The sequence below is a fragment of the Trachurus japonicus genome, chromosome 11 (assembly GCF_045865225.1).
Source record: "Trachurus japonicus isolate A0001 chromosome 11, Traja_1.0".
NCBI classification, from domain to species: domain Eukaryota; kingdom Metazoa; phylum Chordata; class Actinopteri; order Carangiformes; family Carangidae; genus Trachurus; species Trachurus japonicus.
Window position 1 is genome coordinate 31,510,465 of NC_140917.1, and position 14,269 is coordinate 31,524,733.

Consider the following 14,269-nt stretch of genomic DNA (forward strand, 5'->3'; position numbering starts at 1 on the left):
TATATAGCAGGCAAAACACTGGAATTAATTTATTCATGGCCACATTAAGTGAAGTTATTAACTTTACTGATTATCCATCTGACTGTCTGTCCTGCTGCGAGCGAACAACTTCTTTCAGTGGTGACCATATACTGTATAAAGGTGGTGACTGACTGTAGGCTATATAAAATAAAATATATATAGCCTAATATATAATGAGCTCCTGACGCTCAGCTCAACGGGTGAGGAGGCGGAGACAACTCTCAGCGGAGACGCTCAGAGAGAAAGTAAACAGCAGCGGATCAGCTGATCTCTCCCTCCGTACAAACGCTCCGTTCTGATCCAGCTCCACTGGACTTTCAAAGTAAAGGTGCCGCAGCTGTAAATAAATTAAAATAGTGAAACATCAAAAGCTGTCGCCACTTTGTTAATATCAACCGCTCTACACTGTATCAAGAGCAACGATCTCGCGTACGTTCCGTATTCTCGCGTGAATACGGCTGGCTCGCAAGGCAGCGCTGCGCTGCCGTAACACGTCCGGTGGGGATTGACGCCGGGCAGAGGACGGAGCAAAACCGCGACGCTGACGTTCCGCGGCGCTGACGGCCCCGGTGGAAATCAGGCGTTAGTGTTGTTTCAGCTTGTCCTGTCCTTTGGGAAAATGGGATACCATATCAAGAGGAAAACAATAACATGGAAATGAAGGGCCAAAAACAACTCAAGCAAATACTACTCTTACCGTTGGCTTAATGACAACTATTATATTAGTACCAATACCAATGTTATTTGATGTACCAGAAATGTCAGGTAAACGTTTGGGGGAGATCTGTTTTCATTTGATATGGTGGGAATGGAAATAAACAGCCATTCAAACACACTGTTGAATGTTTGTGCATTAAAGGGATAGTAGCATTTTTTTTAAAAGTGGGGTTGTATGATCTACAAATAGCCCCTAAGTACTTTAATTGCAGTAGAAGACTCTCTGCACTCCTCCCGTTAGCAATGCCAGCCCATAGCCCTGCCCAGAGATTTACAACATACAGTGTTGTGAACAGACCAGAACAGAAAAAAAAAATACACAGTTCCATTGTTCGCTATAATATAATTTTTTCCAGCCCTTCAAAGTGCAGGAAAAACGTAGTTTTTATTTGGACCTAACCAACTCAAGTATCCCTCCGGCCCAAGGTTAGCGCCCGCCGATCAGCAGTTGGTTAGGTCCAAATAAAAACTGTGTTTTTCCTGCACTTTGAAGGGCTGGAAAAAATTATATTATAGCGAACAATGGAACTGTGCATTTTTTTTTCACGTAAAACCTCTTTTAGGCCACGAAAATAGGCTGTTTCTTTGGGTCCATTCACAACAATGTATGTTGTAAATCTCTGGGCAGGGCTATGGGCTGGCGTTGCTAACGGGAGGAGTGCAGAGAGTCTTCTACTGCAATTAAAGTACTTAGGGGCTATTAGTAGATCATACAACCCCACTTTAAAAAAAATGCTACTATCCCTTTAAGCTTCAGTGAGGTGCTGCAAAAAGGAAATAAGACATTTATATTTTTATGACTTATACTATGGAGGGCCACTTTAAGGGAAATTGAGAGTTGAAGAGATTATTGGCTACTCTGGCGGAATAGTCAATGTGGAGGATATATTTTGTTTTCCAGTCTAAGTGGTCCTGATCCTACCCACCAGGCAGCTGTGCAGGGATGAAAAGTAATTTACAGCTCAATATTATCTGATGCCTTTGGTCGTTAGTGTAGTCCTGATGTGTTAGGGATTTCACAGGCCAGGTTAATAGATTAGAACTAATTCAACGAATTGGACAGACGGAGGCAATGTGTGACCGCAGTGACAAACACCTAATGTACCATTAAGGGCAATATGAGCACTTAAGTCATCACACAAACAATAACATGTAGTTATCATGTTTGGATAACACATATGATTAGTTTACACATGGGTAGCCTGGCTGTGTCAGGCAGCCATGACAATAATCTGTTGTAATTGAGGCGATTGTGGAATATTTAGTTTTTACTGGCAAAACAAACTAACAGTCCACACATACTGTATTTAGTATATTTTTAGTTTGACAGCCATTTTATTTTTACCCTATGACATACAAGTCATTATACTGGAGGAAGTGCAGTTATATATAAAGTGGGGTGCATGCATAAATACATACCCTATTATATTATTGTGACTGCCCAGCACTTTTAAAGGGGAGCCATGCAAGTCCAATCTTACAATGTTGGTTTTCAGCCAAGAGATACTAGCTGATCAGAATATGATGGAGGTCAGCAGTATTCCCCATGATAGTATAGCTACTGAACCAGACTAATGCTGCCTTCAAGACTCGGAAGTAACTGACTTTTTGACTTCCGTCATCATAGCATTCACAATACAGGTTAACACGAAGGAGAAAAAACATGGATTCCCGAAAGTAGTTTGGCTTGTGGCTGATTGCGGAACATGAAAAATATATGCAGCAGCAATTTGTGTTAATTTTGGGAGCAAATGAAGATGCATGAAAACATGGACAACTTTTGTTACAATTCCATTCTAACCATTAATAATGTTCCTTGTATAGTCCTTCCGCTGTCACTGATGTCAAATTGGAAAATCGGAACTCTGACACGATACCCAAATTTTCGAGATTGACGCTGTTAAATTCATTTTTCATAACTCAAACCTCATTTTTACTGAGTTGCAAGTTGTCTTCAATGCAGCATATGAGACCATTTAAATGCTCAGGGAAACTTTTCATGTGTTTGGAGTTAATCAGCTGATTAGAGTGTGACACCATTAGGTTACAATAGTGAACATTTTCACTATATTCTAATTAATTGAGATACTGTGTTTTCTATTGTAAGTCTACAGTCTACATAATATATGAGCTTCACTATTTGAATTGAACCTCTGAAATAAATTAACTGAAAATTGAATTACCTAAATTTATTGAGATGCACCTGTAAGTACATAACCATGTCTGTAGTTTCAGTGCCAATGTATAACATGACAAGTATGAGTCTTGAATATTCCACCACCTCACTCCAGTCCAGCGGTTTTGTAAAGCCACAGACTCTGTTCCAGTGCAATGATTACCAGAGTTTCCCGGCTTTGTTTTGTCCCTTGTAACATGATGAAGGACAGAACGGCCCAGCCAAACACTTTGCATGAAAAACCCAGGCTTGACAAACATTAATTTCCATATAGAAGAGCACGTACTGAAACTGAACAGGACAACCCCTGAACTTTGGATGTGTGCCCTTTTCAAAATACGCTCACGTGACACGGATTCCACAAGATGTTGAAACTCTCCTCTGAGACTCTGCTCTCTGTTGGCATGATTGCATCACATCATTTCTGCAGATTTGTCAGCAGCACATTCAAACTGTCTAGCTATCACATGCTGAAGGTGTTCTAATAGATTTAGGTCTGGGGGTGCCACTAAAGTTCACAGAGCTTGTTTCAGCTTGGTGACATGGAGCATTATCTTGCTGGAAGTAGCCTTTAGAAGAACTGTGGCCAAGAGCACGGTCAGATAACTCAGATAGACTGTGGCATTCAAGTTATTATTTGTTGTATTAGGGGCCCATTGCACCGGCAGCAGCAGCTTAGATTGTTGATACATTGCATGCTGGGTTCACGAATTCATGCTGTTGATGCCAACTTCTGACCCGCCATCTGCTGCCTCAGCAGAAATCCCAATTCATCAGACCAGGCAACATTTTTTTTACAGTCTGTCCAGTTTTGAGGAGCCTGTCTCTGCAGCAGTGGCACCAAACCTCGTCCTCTTTAGTTCATACAACTCAATGGATGTCCTTTTGTTTTTTTTTACACTGAGAAGAAACTCTAGAGACTGTGGTGTGTGAAAATCCCATGAGATCAGCAGTTTCAGAAACACACAAACCAACTGTCTGACACCAACAATCACGCTACGGATGCACTCCACACGGAAGTCGAGCTTTCCCTGAACAGTCTTTTCCTTGTTCGTTCTCAAAGAGTTTTCCGTAAACACGTCATCGCTTCAGGAAACGTCTGTGTCCACACGAATCCCCTGAAAACCACCCTAGCAAATCTGCCAGGCCTTTATGTGATGCTGCAACGCTGCCACACAAATACACCGACATATTATCGATTAAAGTCAATTAAACATGAGAATGTTGATTGGGAGTCATGCCAGTCCAAATATGCCAATTTAATGGACACATTTCAGGCGCAGTATCCAAGGGAGCCGACAGTAGTCCGCCATTGTTGTTGTTGTTACGTTCCGTCTAGCGGTGTGGCTCAGGTTAGGCATCTGTTACACATAATCACGTTAGTTGCCAATTGTCATGAATGAGATGGTGAATGTTCATTCATTTGTTGCTCCATAATTAAGTCAGCTGATAAGTACAAAAAACATGAATACAGGTCAGATCTCTCACTTCAGTGACGTTACAGTAACTTGGCCTACATTTGAAGTTCGCTCCACTCTCTCTCACCGCACATCTCTCTGCCTCCTTGTAAAAGACTTCATGCAGCCATGTACAGCCTTCACTTTTGATAGGCTCATTACTTGTGACATGTAAACAATCAGATAGTGCTATGAGCGGGACATTGCACAAGACCACAGTGTGTGTCTATAGGCTCTAGAGGGAGGCAATGAAGAAAAAAAGGATCAGTAGCTTAATCTATAGAGACATAATTCTTTATTCCAGACTGTAATGAAACAGCGCAGCGCTGGAAATCCGGCGCCCTGCTGGTGAACTTTAAGCCCTGAATGCAGCTTGTGTTTTCTGCCTGAACTCCCAAAACGATAAAGAAAACTTTTGCAGAACTGTGTGGACGGGCCCGGAGTCACATTTTTTCCTCATTCTGATGTGTGATGTGAAATTTACTGTAGCTCCTGACCCATTTCTTGTTTTAGAAGAATTGGGGATTATTTCTTCAGTGCACATTAGCCTACAGTGGGCACGGCACACTGTTCTTTTTTTTTTTAATGCAGCACTTCCCTGCCCTTTTAACACCAAGGAATAGCCCCTATTCACTACCATAGCATTGGATTAGCATTTTCACAAATCTCACCTTGCCTCAACTAAGCAGTTGACATATAATTAAGGTCACTGCACACCCACCCACACTGGTGTTTGCTATCACTGGCTGATTAGACATCCACTCAGGGGGGACGTGGGTGTCCAGCCACAGTGATGCAAATTCTAACCAAATTCCTGGAAATTCAGAAAAAGAAACTCTCCAGACCAATAACAATAATAGCACTTATCACAATGTCACAACACAACTCACAACAGGGAGATGCCAATCAAACACTTGTAAACACCCACACAGTCCTGAGAAGAGGTCTAATTAGGCAGCATAAGATGGAAGCGGCTGTTGGGGTGGGCTATGGACATGATTTTACCAACAATATAATAATGATCCAATAAAAGAATATAATGCACTGACAGGAAGAGCTCTATATAATGAGCATTACACACATCCTGCACCACTGTTTAAATTTATCAGGATGAAGAAATTTTTTCTATTGAACCGGCCCATTCATGGCATCTCCATGGCAGCTTCGCCTGCATGGGATTTTTCCTGAGGAAGTCAGTCACCACAGCACTAAAAAACCACCACATGAGAAAGTCGATCTCAACTCTCCCATAGGACTCCTGTTCAGAGCCGTAGAAGAATAATCATGAAAATGGAGCAGATTATTACCTACACAGAGACAAAGACGACATCAATATTCATTAACACCCCTACACAATCCTGCAAAAAGAGCGTGATGAGTAGATTTGTTAGAACAAGTGTATGTGGTTGTGTGTGTGTGTGTGTGTGTGTGTGTGTGTCTCTCTCTCTGTGTGTGTGTGTCAAGTGGAGGAGGGGTCAGACTTTTGTGTTTCAAATTGGGACTGGCTGAGGAATGTGGGCTGTGAAGGGCAAGAGAACAAAAAAAGTTGGATTCACAGGGATTAGAGACAACACTGAATGACAGCCCTTTAACTCATTCATTCTCTGGAGCTGATGTTTTATTCATGTTCCCTTTAATCAGGTAGTTTAACTGAAATCAAAATGTCTTTCTAAAGGAGGTCCCTGACAACAAACAAACACACATTCACGGGCTTGATTTGAATGTATTTTGGCAACAAAGTTGTATCTGACGGCGGCTCTGTCTAATTAAAAAAAACAAAGCTTTGATTTGGACTGTTCCCTTAATGTCTGCCGCAGAATCACTCATGTCTCTGAGCACTGACGACAGCAAGAAAACACAGTCTCATGCATAGTCACACAAGGATTGACATATGCCAGCCAGAGCGAGTGAAGCAGCTTGGCCGAGCTTGTTCAAGGCCTTAATCAATAGGAGGCTTAGCTGGTGACACAAATGATCATGGCAGCAGCAGAAGCCACAGACTGTTGCAAATCCCAGCTCATCTCATTACCACAGATGCATGAGAGGAGCCATATTACCTATTCTGCCAGATCTGTCACTATGAACATTCAGGGGGTGGATGAAAATATGAAACAGCTAGCTATATATGTAAACATCTGGCACCATGTGACTATTCAGAAGCTAATCAACTGTGCTGATAAGTATGTGTGCAGATTGTGTTTGACATATGTTGTCACTCTCCATGCTGTTCAGCCTGCACACGTTACAAGCGTTACAGTATGTGCGGCACTAAAACACTGAAATATCATTACCGTGTTCATTTTGAGGCATTTGTATATAATTAGCATAATCAAGTTAGGCTGTATGGTATGTTTACATGGTGTGCGTGCTGGATTGGAGATGTGCTTTATCCTGAGAAGTTGCTTTTACTGTGAAATGAATTCACAATTATCCTCAAGTTACATTTGGCACATTGCAGTTTAGTTTCAACACGTTGACTTGATGCTTATTGGGTGTTATCTGTGATCTGGATGTAAGATGTTTTGGATTAAAGTGTCTGCAAAATGGAAAGTTACCAGCCGTAGACTGGGGACGGTTCTCCATTCCGACACACCTCCACTCCGACACCCCGCTGTTCCAAAATACCCCCACTTCGAAACACCGCTGTTCCGACAACCCCCCCCCCCTTTTTTTTCTCCCCCCCTGCTCCGCTCGAGCGCGGCTGGACCCTGCTGAAGCCGGCTTGAGCTCACACGGGCGCGAGGCTGCTGCAGCCGCCGCTCGTGCTGACAGCTGACTGAGGGAGATGCTTTGGTTGGGCTTAGGCAATGAAGGAAGGAGTTGATTAAGTTTAGTAAAAAAAGACCAGGTAGAGGCTAGACAGGCTAGAAGCATAATGAACGTTATTTGTCATTAATATTAAGTATTTGCTTGTTTTGCAGTTAATTATGCACATGATCCGTTTGACCCCAAAAAGGAAAAAAGGATCAATACGCATTGTGCACTGCACAGCCTCCGGTTCCTTTCTGATTATGTCCGTCTGTCCGTTCAGAGTGTTGGGGTTTCCCCAATAGCCTTTTCGGAATAGCGGGGTCTTTAGAAAAAATAGAAAACCCCGCTATTACGATGAATGGAAGTCTATTTTCGGAAAGGCGGGGCTTCGGAAAGGCGGGGTGTAACCTCGTAGACTATCTCTAAACGGTAAAACAACTTTCAGACACACACAGTGCAGCATTTCACTCTGTTACCATTTAGCAATTTTTCTGAGGCTATCCAGCTCTTTTATACTGCATGCATCAGAGAGTTAGCATAAGTACCACTTTCCAACCTGCACATCATGAATATGGATTTATTCTACTGACCACTTTCCCAGTCATGTAACTGTCACTCAGTTGTTGGATTTCCATCCACGTTCATTGTGAATCATTACCACATATCAAGATAATGAGCAAAACAGCATACATATTTCCTTGTGTTTCCACTTATGCACGTATTAGCAGTTGGTTCATTTAGGCAAGCAGCTGGTGATGCAACACGATTACGTAATAAAAAGAATAAATATCAAACATAGGGGAATCATTACTGAATTTGCATGATGGCAAACACAGTTAAAGCTAGTACACTGGGAGAATAGACATAGTTGTTTAGTTGCTTATACATCATTCATTCACTTTTTTTCTATTTTACTATGTTACATTTTATCAATAAACAATATTTAAAGACTTATTTCACTCATGTGTTCCTACATCCTCTACCGTGAAGAAATGAATGCAGCTTTGAGGCTTACTGATGATGTTTTGATTGTATTCACCAATGTAAATTTGGGTCTGTGTTGGGATTAAAACAGCAGAACAACTCAGAGTTGGCAGTAAGACTTCAGTACAGCTGCAGTCTTACCGGCAGCTTTGAGTTATTCTGCTAACTGACTGGTATCTGGCATCAGGGTGACTTGATTGCTTGCAAATGGATTTCTTTAATCCCACGTAGTTTACTGACGCAGGCTGCTTCTGTTTCAGCGATCATGTCCATCACATTGTTGCTATGGGTGTAAGATGGAACAAACAAGTATGGGACTGTTTAGACTGGTTAGGGACCATCTGCTCTGCACTTAACAATATCAATCAATGTGGTGCATAAACTTGCATTCAAAATCTGCTTGCTGACACTTCCCATTATCTTGAAAACACATGAGAGCATTTACTGACAGATCTCTTCAAGCTGACACATACTGTTAATAAGCTTCATATGACTGGCCTGTGCAGCTGCACCTTTGTAGTTGTAATTTATTTACATGCTTCAGAGTTAAAGCTCTTTTTAATGTGGTATTTCTATTAGGTTTACATTTTTTCAATTGCCGTGTATGCAGTAGAATGCACAACCATGATAAAGACAGAAGGCCCATCACAAGTCTTTGTCTTTTGTTGCCCCTGAATCAAACAGACATATATATATAGACCTGCTGCTCTGTGCTGTACAAACTGAGTGGTATTCCCCTCTCAATCTGTACGCCTGTGTTCCGCCGCCACGGCACAGCCAGGGGTCTTCCACACTGTCAAAGGCTTTGTTGAAAGAATATCCACACTGAATCAATCCCTTATGTAGTGGACACAGGAGCCGATTCACTGCGATAGGTTCCTCATAGCTGATCCATTTTTTTTAATGTACAAAGCCCGCTGTTGTGTAGACAGGAGCCGAGCTGTCTTCCCATGACCAGCAGGACCGGCCATGTCTAAAGCAGTGTCAGGGCGCTTAGACGGGCCTGTTTCACGGATAACAGGACATGAGTGGCCACACTGGCTCACTCTCTGCTGTGGAAAATAGCAAGCGGCTTGTCTCTTGAATTGACCCAGAGTGTTTGATAACGGGGATGGAGAGCAGGAAAGGGAGAGGACTGGGATATCTAAGAGTTGTGGATTCAAGTGGAAGAATCAGACATGGTCATTACATGTGCAATTTGAATCTCCATTCAGATACGAAACCCTGGTACCTGACCCTGCTATAGCCCATCCTCGCAGCTATATGAACACAGAAACAAAGTGGTGTTAAGCCCCTTTTTTGGCCATTCTGCACAGTACCTCTGTGATTATCTGCCTGCTGTCTTATAAGCCCCAGGCAGAGTAAGCTTCAGTGTCCTCATTTGTGACTTTGAGTGACAATATGCAGTAATATTTTACTGCAGTACAGTAGAAATCACACTTGTTCTGAATCACATCCTGTAAATTGTCAATCAAAAAGCAAGGTTCATTCGTTAGTATTTATGAACATTGACTTCAGCTGAACACGCAAACTATTTAGTTTAATGCAGCCCTGAAAGAGTGCATCACTCTCACCATGCTGTGTTCATGTCACATGGGAAAGAATCACTGAAAGAAGAGCTTATCTCACCTTTGTTTGAGGTAAAGTGAGGAATTCATGGTTTTGTAATGGAAATTGATTTCTCTGTCTCTTTTAAGGATGTCAGTACCTGTCAGTCAAGTGGTCGATCCACCAAGTCCAAAAACACCTCAATAAAATGTCTTGCTGTTGGTTCCCATAAAACTTGGTGAAGATTTTCAAGGATAACCAGGGATATTTATTTTTTCAGTTTGCTTATATAGTTTTTATATTTGCACAAATACATAAGAAAGTAAAAGGAAAAATTATGCAGAATCAATAATGTGTGTTTCAAAAGGGATAGCTTTAAAAAAAAAAAAAAAAAAAGAGAAAGAAACAGACCCCAAAGACAGTACCGGTATATAACTTCAGCTGTTCAGGGTCAATCAAATCAATAATGAAAGATGGCCTTGGCTGATGTCTTAGAGCAGTGGTGGTGGCATCATGGGAGTTGTTGTCATCATCCCAATTGCTATCTTTGAATTCCGTCAGAGTCATTCAGGAGGTTTTTTACAGATGTCTCCTCCTTCTCACAAGAAACAGACTTTATTATTATGACCAGTAAAACCACTGAATAAAGCACATTTAGAGTTCTTTGGTGAATACAGGATGTCATGGAGGTGTTGGTAGCTGAGATGGCTGCTGAGTTTTGATCCAACTGTTTCTCTCATAACTCATGAACAAGATGTTCTGCAGGTTTTTACCAGCAGTGAATTATCCACAGAGGTGTCCTCCTGCTCACCACAACAAACCGACCAGACTGGGAGAAAGAGGTTCACATTAAAAGTCAGTGCTCAACCAACACACTTCAGTGGACACAGGGCAACTCTGAAATGCTGAGAGCTGAGCTGCCAAATCTATACTCAGCCTTGTTTTCCTTTCATAACATATGACATTACTAACAGGTGACCATATGAAACAGAATATTTAAAGTAGGGTGTTGCTGTTCACAGTGCGCAAGCTTTCCTCTCTTCTTCTGGCAGTGTTACGGCACCACTACAGGTCTGGTGTATGTACTACAGCGTTTATATGGTAACACTTTACAGTAAGGGTCCCATAATTAACGTTAGTTAGTACATTATTAAGTATTAATTAATTGTTTACAGATATATTATCATTCAATCATTATTATGTATTACTTAGGAAACACATTAATTAATGTAGCCTATTAGTAAGCAGTTAATGTTTACTACTCAAAGTTAGTTAATAAAAGTTGAATAATGTAATTAGTTATCATTATGTATGCATTCCTCAGCATTAATTAACACATTAGTTTATATATTAATGCTTAAGAATGTACTAACTAATGTTAATTAAGGGAAAGTGTTACCATATAGCTATATATATATATATATATATATATATATATATATATATATATATTATTATTATTACATTATTGGCACCAGTTAATACATTTTCAAAGGGGTTTTAAATACTAGCCCAAAAATGTAATAACTTATTACATTATTGACAAACATTTTATTACATTATTGACAAGTTATTGGCACGTTATTACGTGGCATTATTACATTTAGAATTATTACATTATTTGCAGTTATCATATTTTTGGTCATTATTAAATTCTGGGTTGCAACAGGGTATCTTCAAATAGGCAGTGTTTAAGTTGGCCCAGTTGAACTTTGAGCCCAAGTGCGGTGCGTTTGAGTCAGTGTGAACCCAACAGTCGGGGTGGTCTTTGTGCTGCTACAGTTGAAATCTGATGAAGTCCGTTTGTTATGTTACATGTACGACCGGACCTTGATCCGCTCTAACTGCCTGGACCTGCCTTTGATCCATCTGCCAGTGATCCAGCATTTGGACCAGAATTAAAACAAAAGTGTGTGAAAGTGAAGTATACTATCCGAAAAATGCAACAATTTATAATTTTTGCATCTGTGTGAAAACACCCTGAAACTACATCCTCAGTTTTGCACATTGAGTAGCTATATGCTGTCCAGGGTTTTAATCTAGTGTGTCTACTCACTTCATCTGTGTCTAACACTGACTTGATGTTAAGGAGTTATCAAAACTGACAGATTTTTTCTTTCATCAGCAGCTGCAGATGCTTCCAGACATACGGCCATATGTTGTGGCAATCACGTAATGCTGATGACATGACTCAAGTGTTTAGTGACAGCGTAGCCGGTTTTAGTTAGCACTCATCATATTTTTACATTTCCTTCCTTGTAATTTGTCACACTGTATTGATGTCCCCCCTCCTCCTTTATCAAGCAGACAGAGGGTCCCTTCAACACACACAGTCCAAACTCCAAGTGGTTAAGGAACACAAAGAGGGATTGAGACGATGGGCGCGGCTGAGTAGAGGAGGACAGAGGGAGAAGTGTCACACAGGGGACAAAGACAACACCATCTGACTACAGATGATTGTTTCAGTCATTAGCATGGGTTTGGGCCCTCACAGACGTCTCAGCAGGGCTTTTCTCAGCTGACACAGGCAAAGCTTTTATTGAGCAAAGGACGATGCTCAAGTGGAGCTAATATGACTACTTCCTCTTCTCCTTGTTCCCACCATGACCTCACATACAAACACAAGCTTGTTTTAAAATACTTTTCTGCAAAGTCCTTCAGAAGCAACGGCACATGGGCTAAGAGAGAGTCAAGCACGAACATCCAAACTGTGTCGGTGATAATCAGGAGTTGCTGTCAGCTCAGAGAAATCTCAGCACTGACACTGAGAATTTTCTGATGGGAAGGGAGATTTAATAAAACGTGTGAATACTGTTACCATCTTATTCTGCACCACTCTACAAAGAGTCAGTCATGACAGACAGCATGGTAGGTAAAACTTTTTTTTTTTCAGTCTCAGTCTCAATTGCCTGCTGATTTGTACACACTAACTGGTCACATGCAAATCCCATACTGAGAGACATTTTGTACTTTTAAAGGGCATCCCCGTGTTTTTGCACAAACTGGTAGATTTGATGGAGTAGTGATTTTGGTAACTCAAAAGTAACTCTTAATTCTAATGCCAGAAATGGATGGAAATGGATGGAAATTAGCCTGTGGCTACAATCCGGCTTGTTTACGATTTTGTTTCGTTCATGAACTTGCATTGTCCCACTTTAAATAAATTGAATTGACTTACAATGCCAGAGTTTATGATTTAAAGGTACATGGAGTGCACCAAAGCTGACTGACCACAGCTGTAATTGAGCCTGATGTTATAATGAGTGATCACGGTGAGGGAAGTGGTGATTGGCACTAAGCAGCACACTTCGTTCTAAGGTCTACACTCAAACAACCAAACAAGAAAACCAAACAGACGGAAAATAAATTTACACTGTGTACACTGATGATATTGGCCACTCAATTTGCATAAAGTCTGATCAGTGTGATCAGTACCTGCAGTCTTCCTGATGCCCAAGAGGAGAGGAGAGAAGAGCTCCTCAATTAGAGATTCTGATTCAAATTAACTTTATTGTCCTCAAGAGGAAATTAGCTTGGGCTAAAAAGTGCCGGTCGCAGTCGCAATCACATGACAAATAGTACACACACATTCACATTACACAAACAAAACAGTAAGTTAGAGCAGTGCTTGACCAGAACAGACTCAGTTTGAAGCCAACAGTATTTTAAATGTGCTCAGCAGACTAAATCGATAAAAATGTACAACAATATATAAAAATTGACTAAAATAGCTTGGACACAGTTTATCTGAAATCTCTCTGTAAGATAACGGTCTGAATCTGATTTATTCTGTGAACAAGACATGATGCCATTGGTGTTTTTCCTCCTGATTGTGAGGTCAAAAAATTATTTCCCTACTAACATTACCACAGATACCAGATGTAAAAGTTAAGTTTAAGTCAAAGTGGTGCACTAAAAGTTACCTGTGTTACAGCACATTTATCATTAAAACCATTGAAATGGTAAAGCATGCAGTGGCTTTTATTGTGTAGTCACAGAATACACAACATGTTTGTCATAGATGTCAATTCTGACTGTGATCATTCATTAGACATGCATCTACAAAACAAAGCACCATTTTATTCGAACAATATGAGTTGTTTTGGCTGCACTGTAAACAGCCACATGTGAAGTGATGAATATTTGATGTAGCATTAAACTGCCCGTGGTGTTACCCTGGTGTTACCCATTAAACAACAATAACACAGACGCACCGTGCCGTTGTCACAGCCTCTCGCCGCGGAATGTGATGGTCTCTCGGCCACAGCAGGTCGGGAACACCGGCCCCACCGGTGGTCGCGGTCCTTCTGTGGTATGGGTTGGTGGCGCCGGCCTGCTTTGGCTGAGAGACCATCACATTTTACCGCGGGAGGACATGGTGTTGCTCAAGATGAAGACCGGGCGGGACTGTCGGCTGAGAGCTTCCTGTTTCGGCTGCGAGCTGCTGGAGCCTCGCGGGTGAGAGCAGAGCAGCTGCGCTGCATCCACATGCAGAACTCCGTTTGCAAAAGCCGAGTTATGATAAAAACTTCCAGATCATGAGCTGTCATGAGTTTTTGATCGTCATCTATTTCAGTTCGTCGTAGAGTCCCCAAATTTACACATAAAGGTGTGT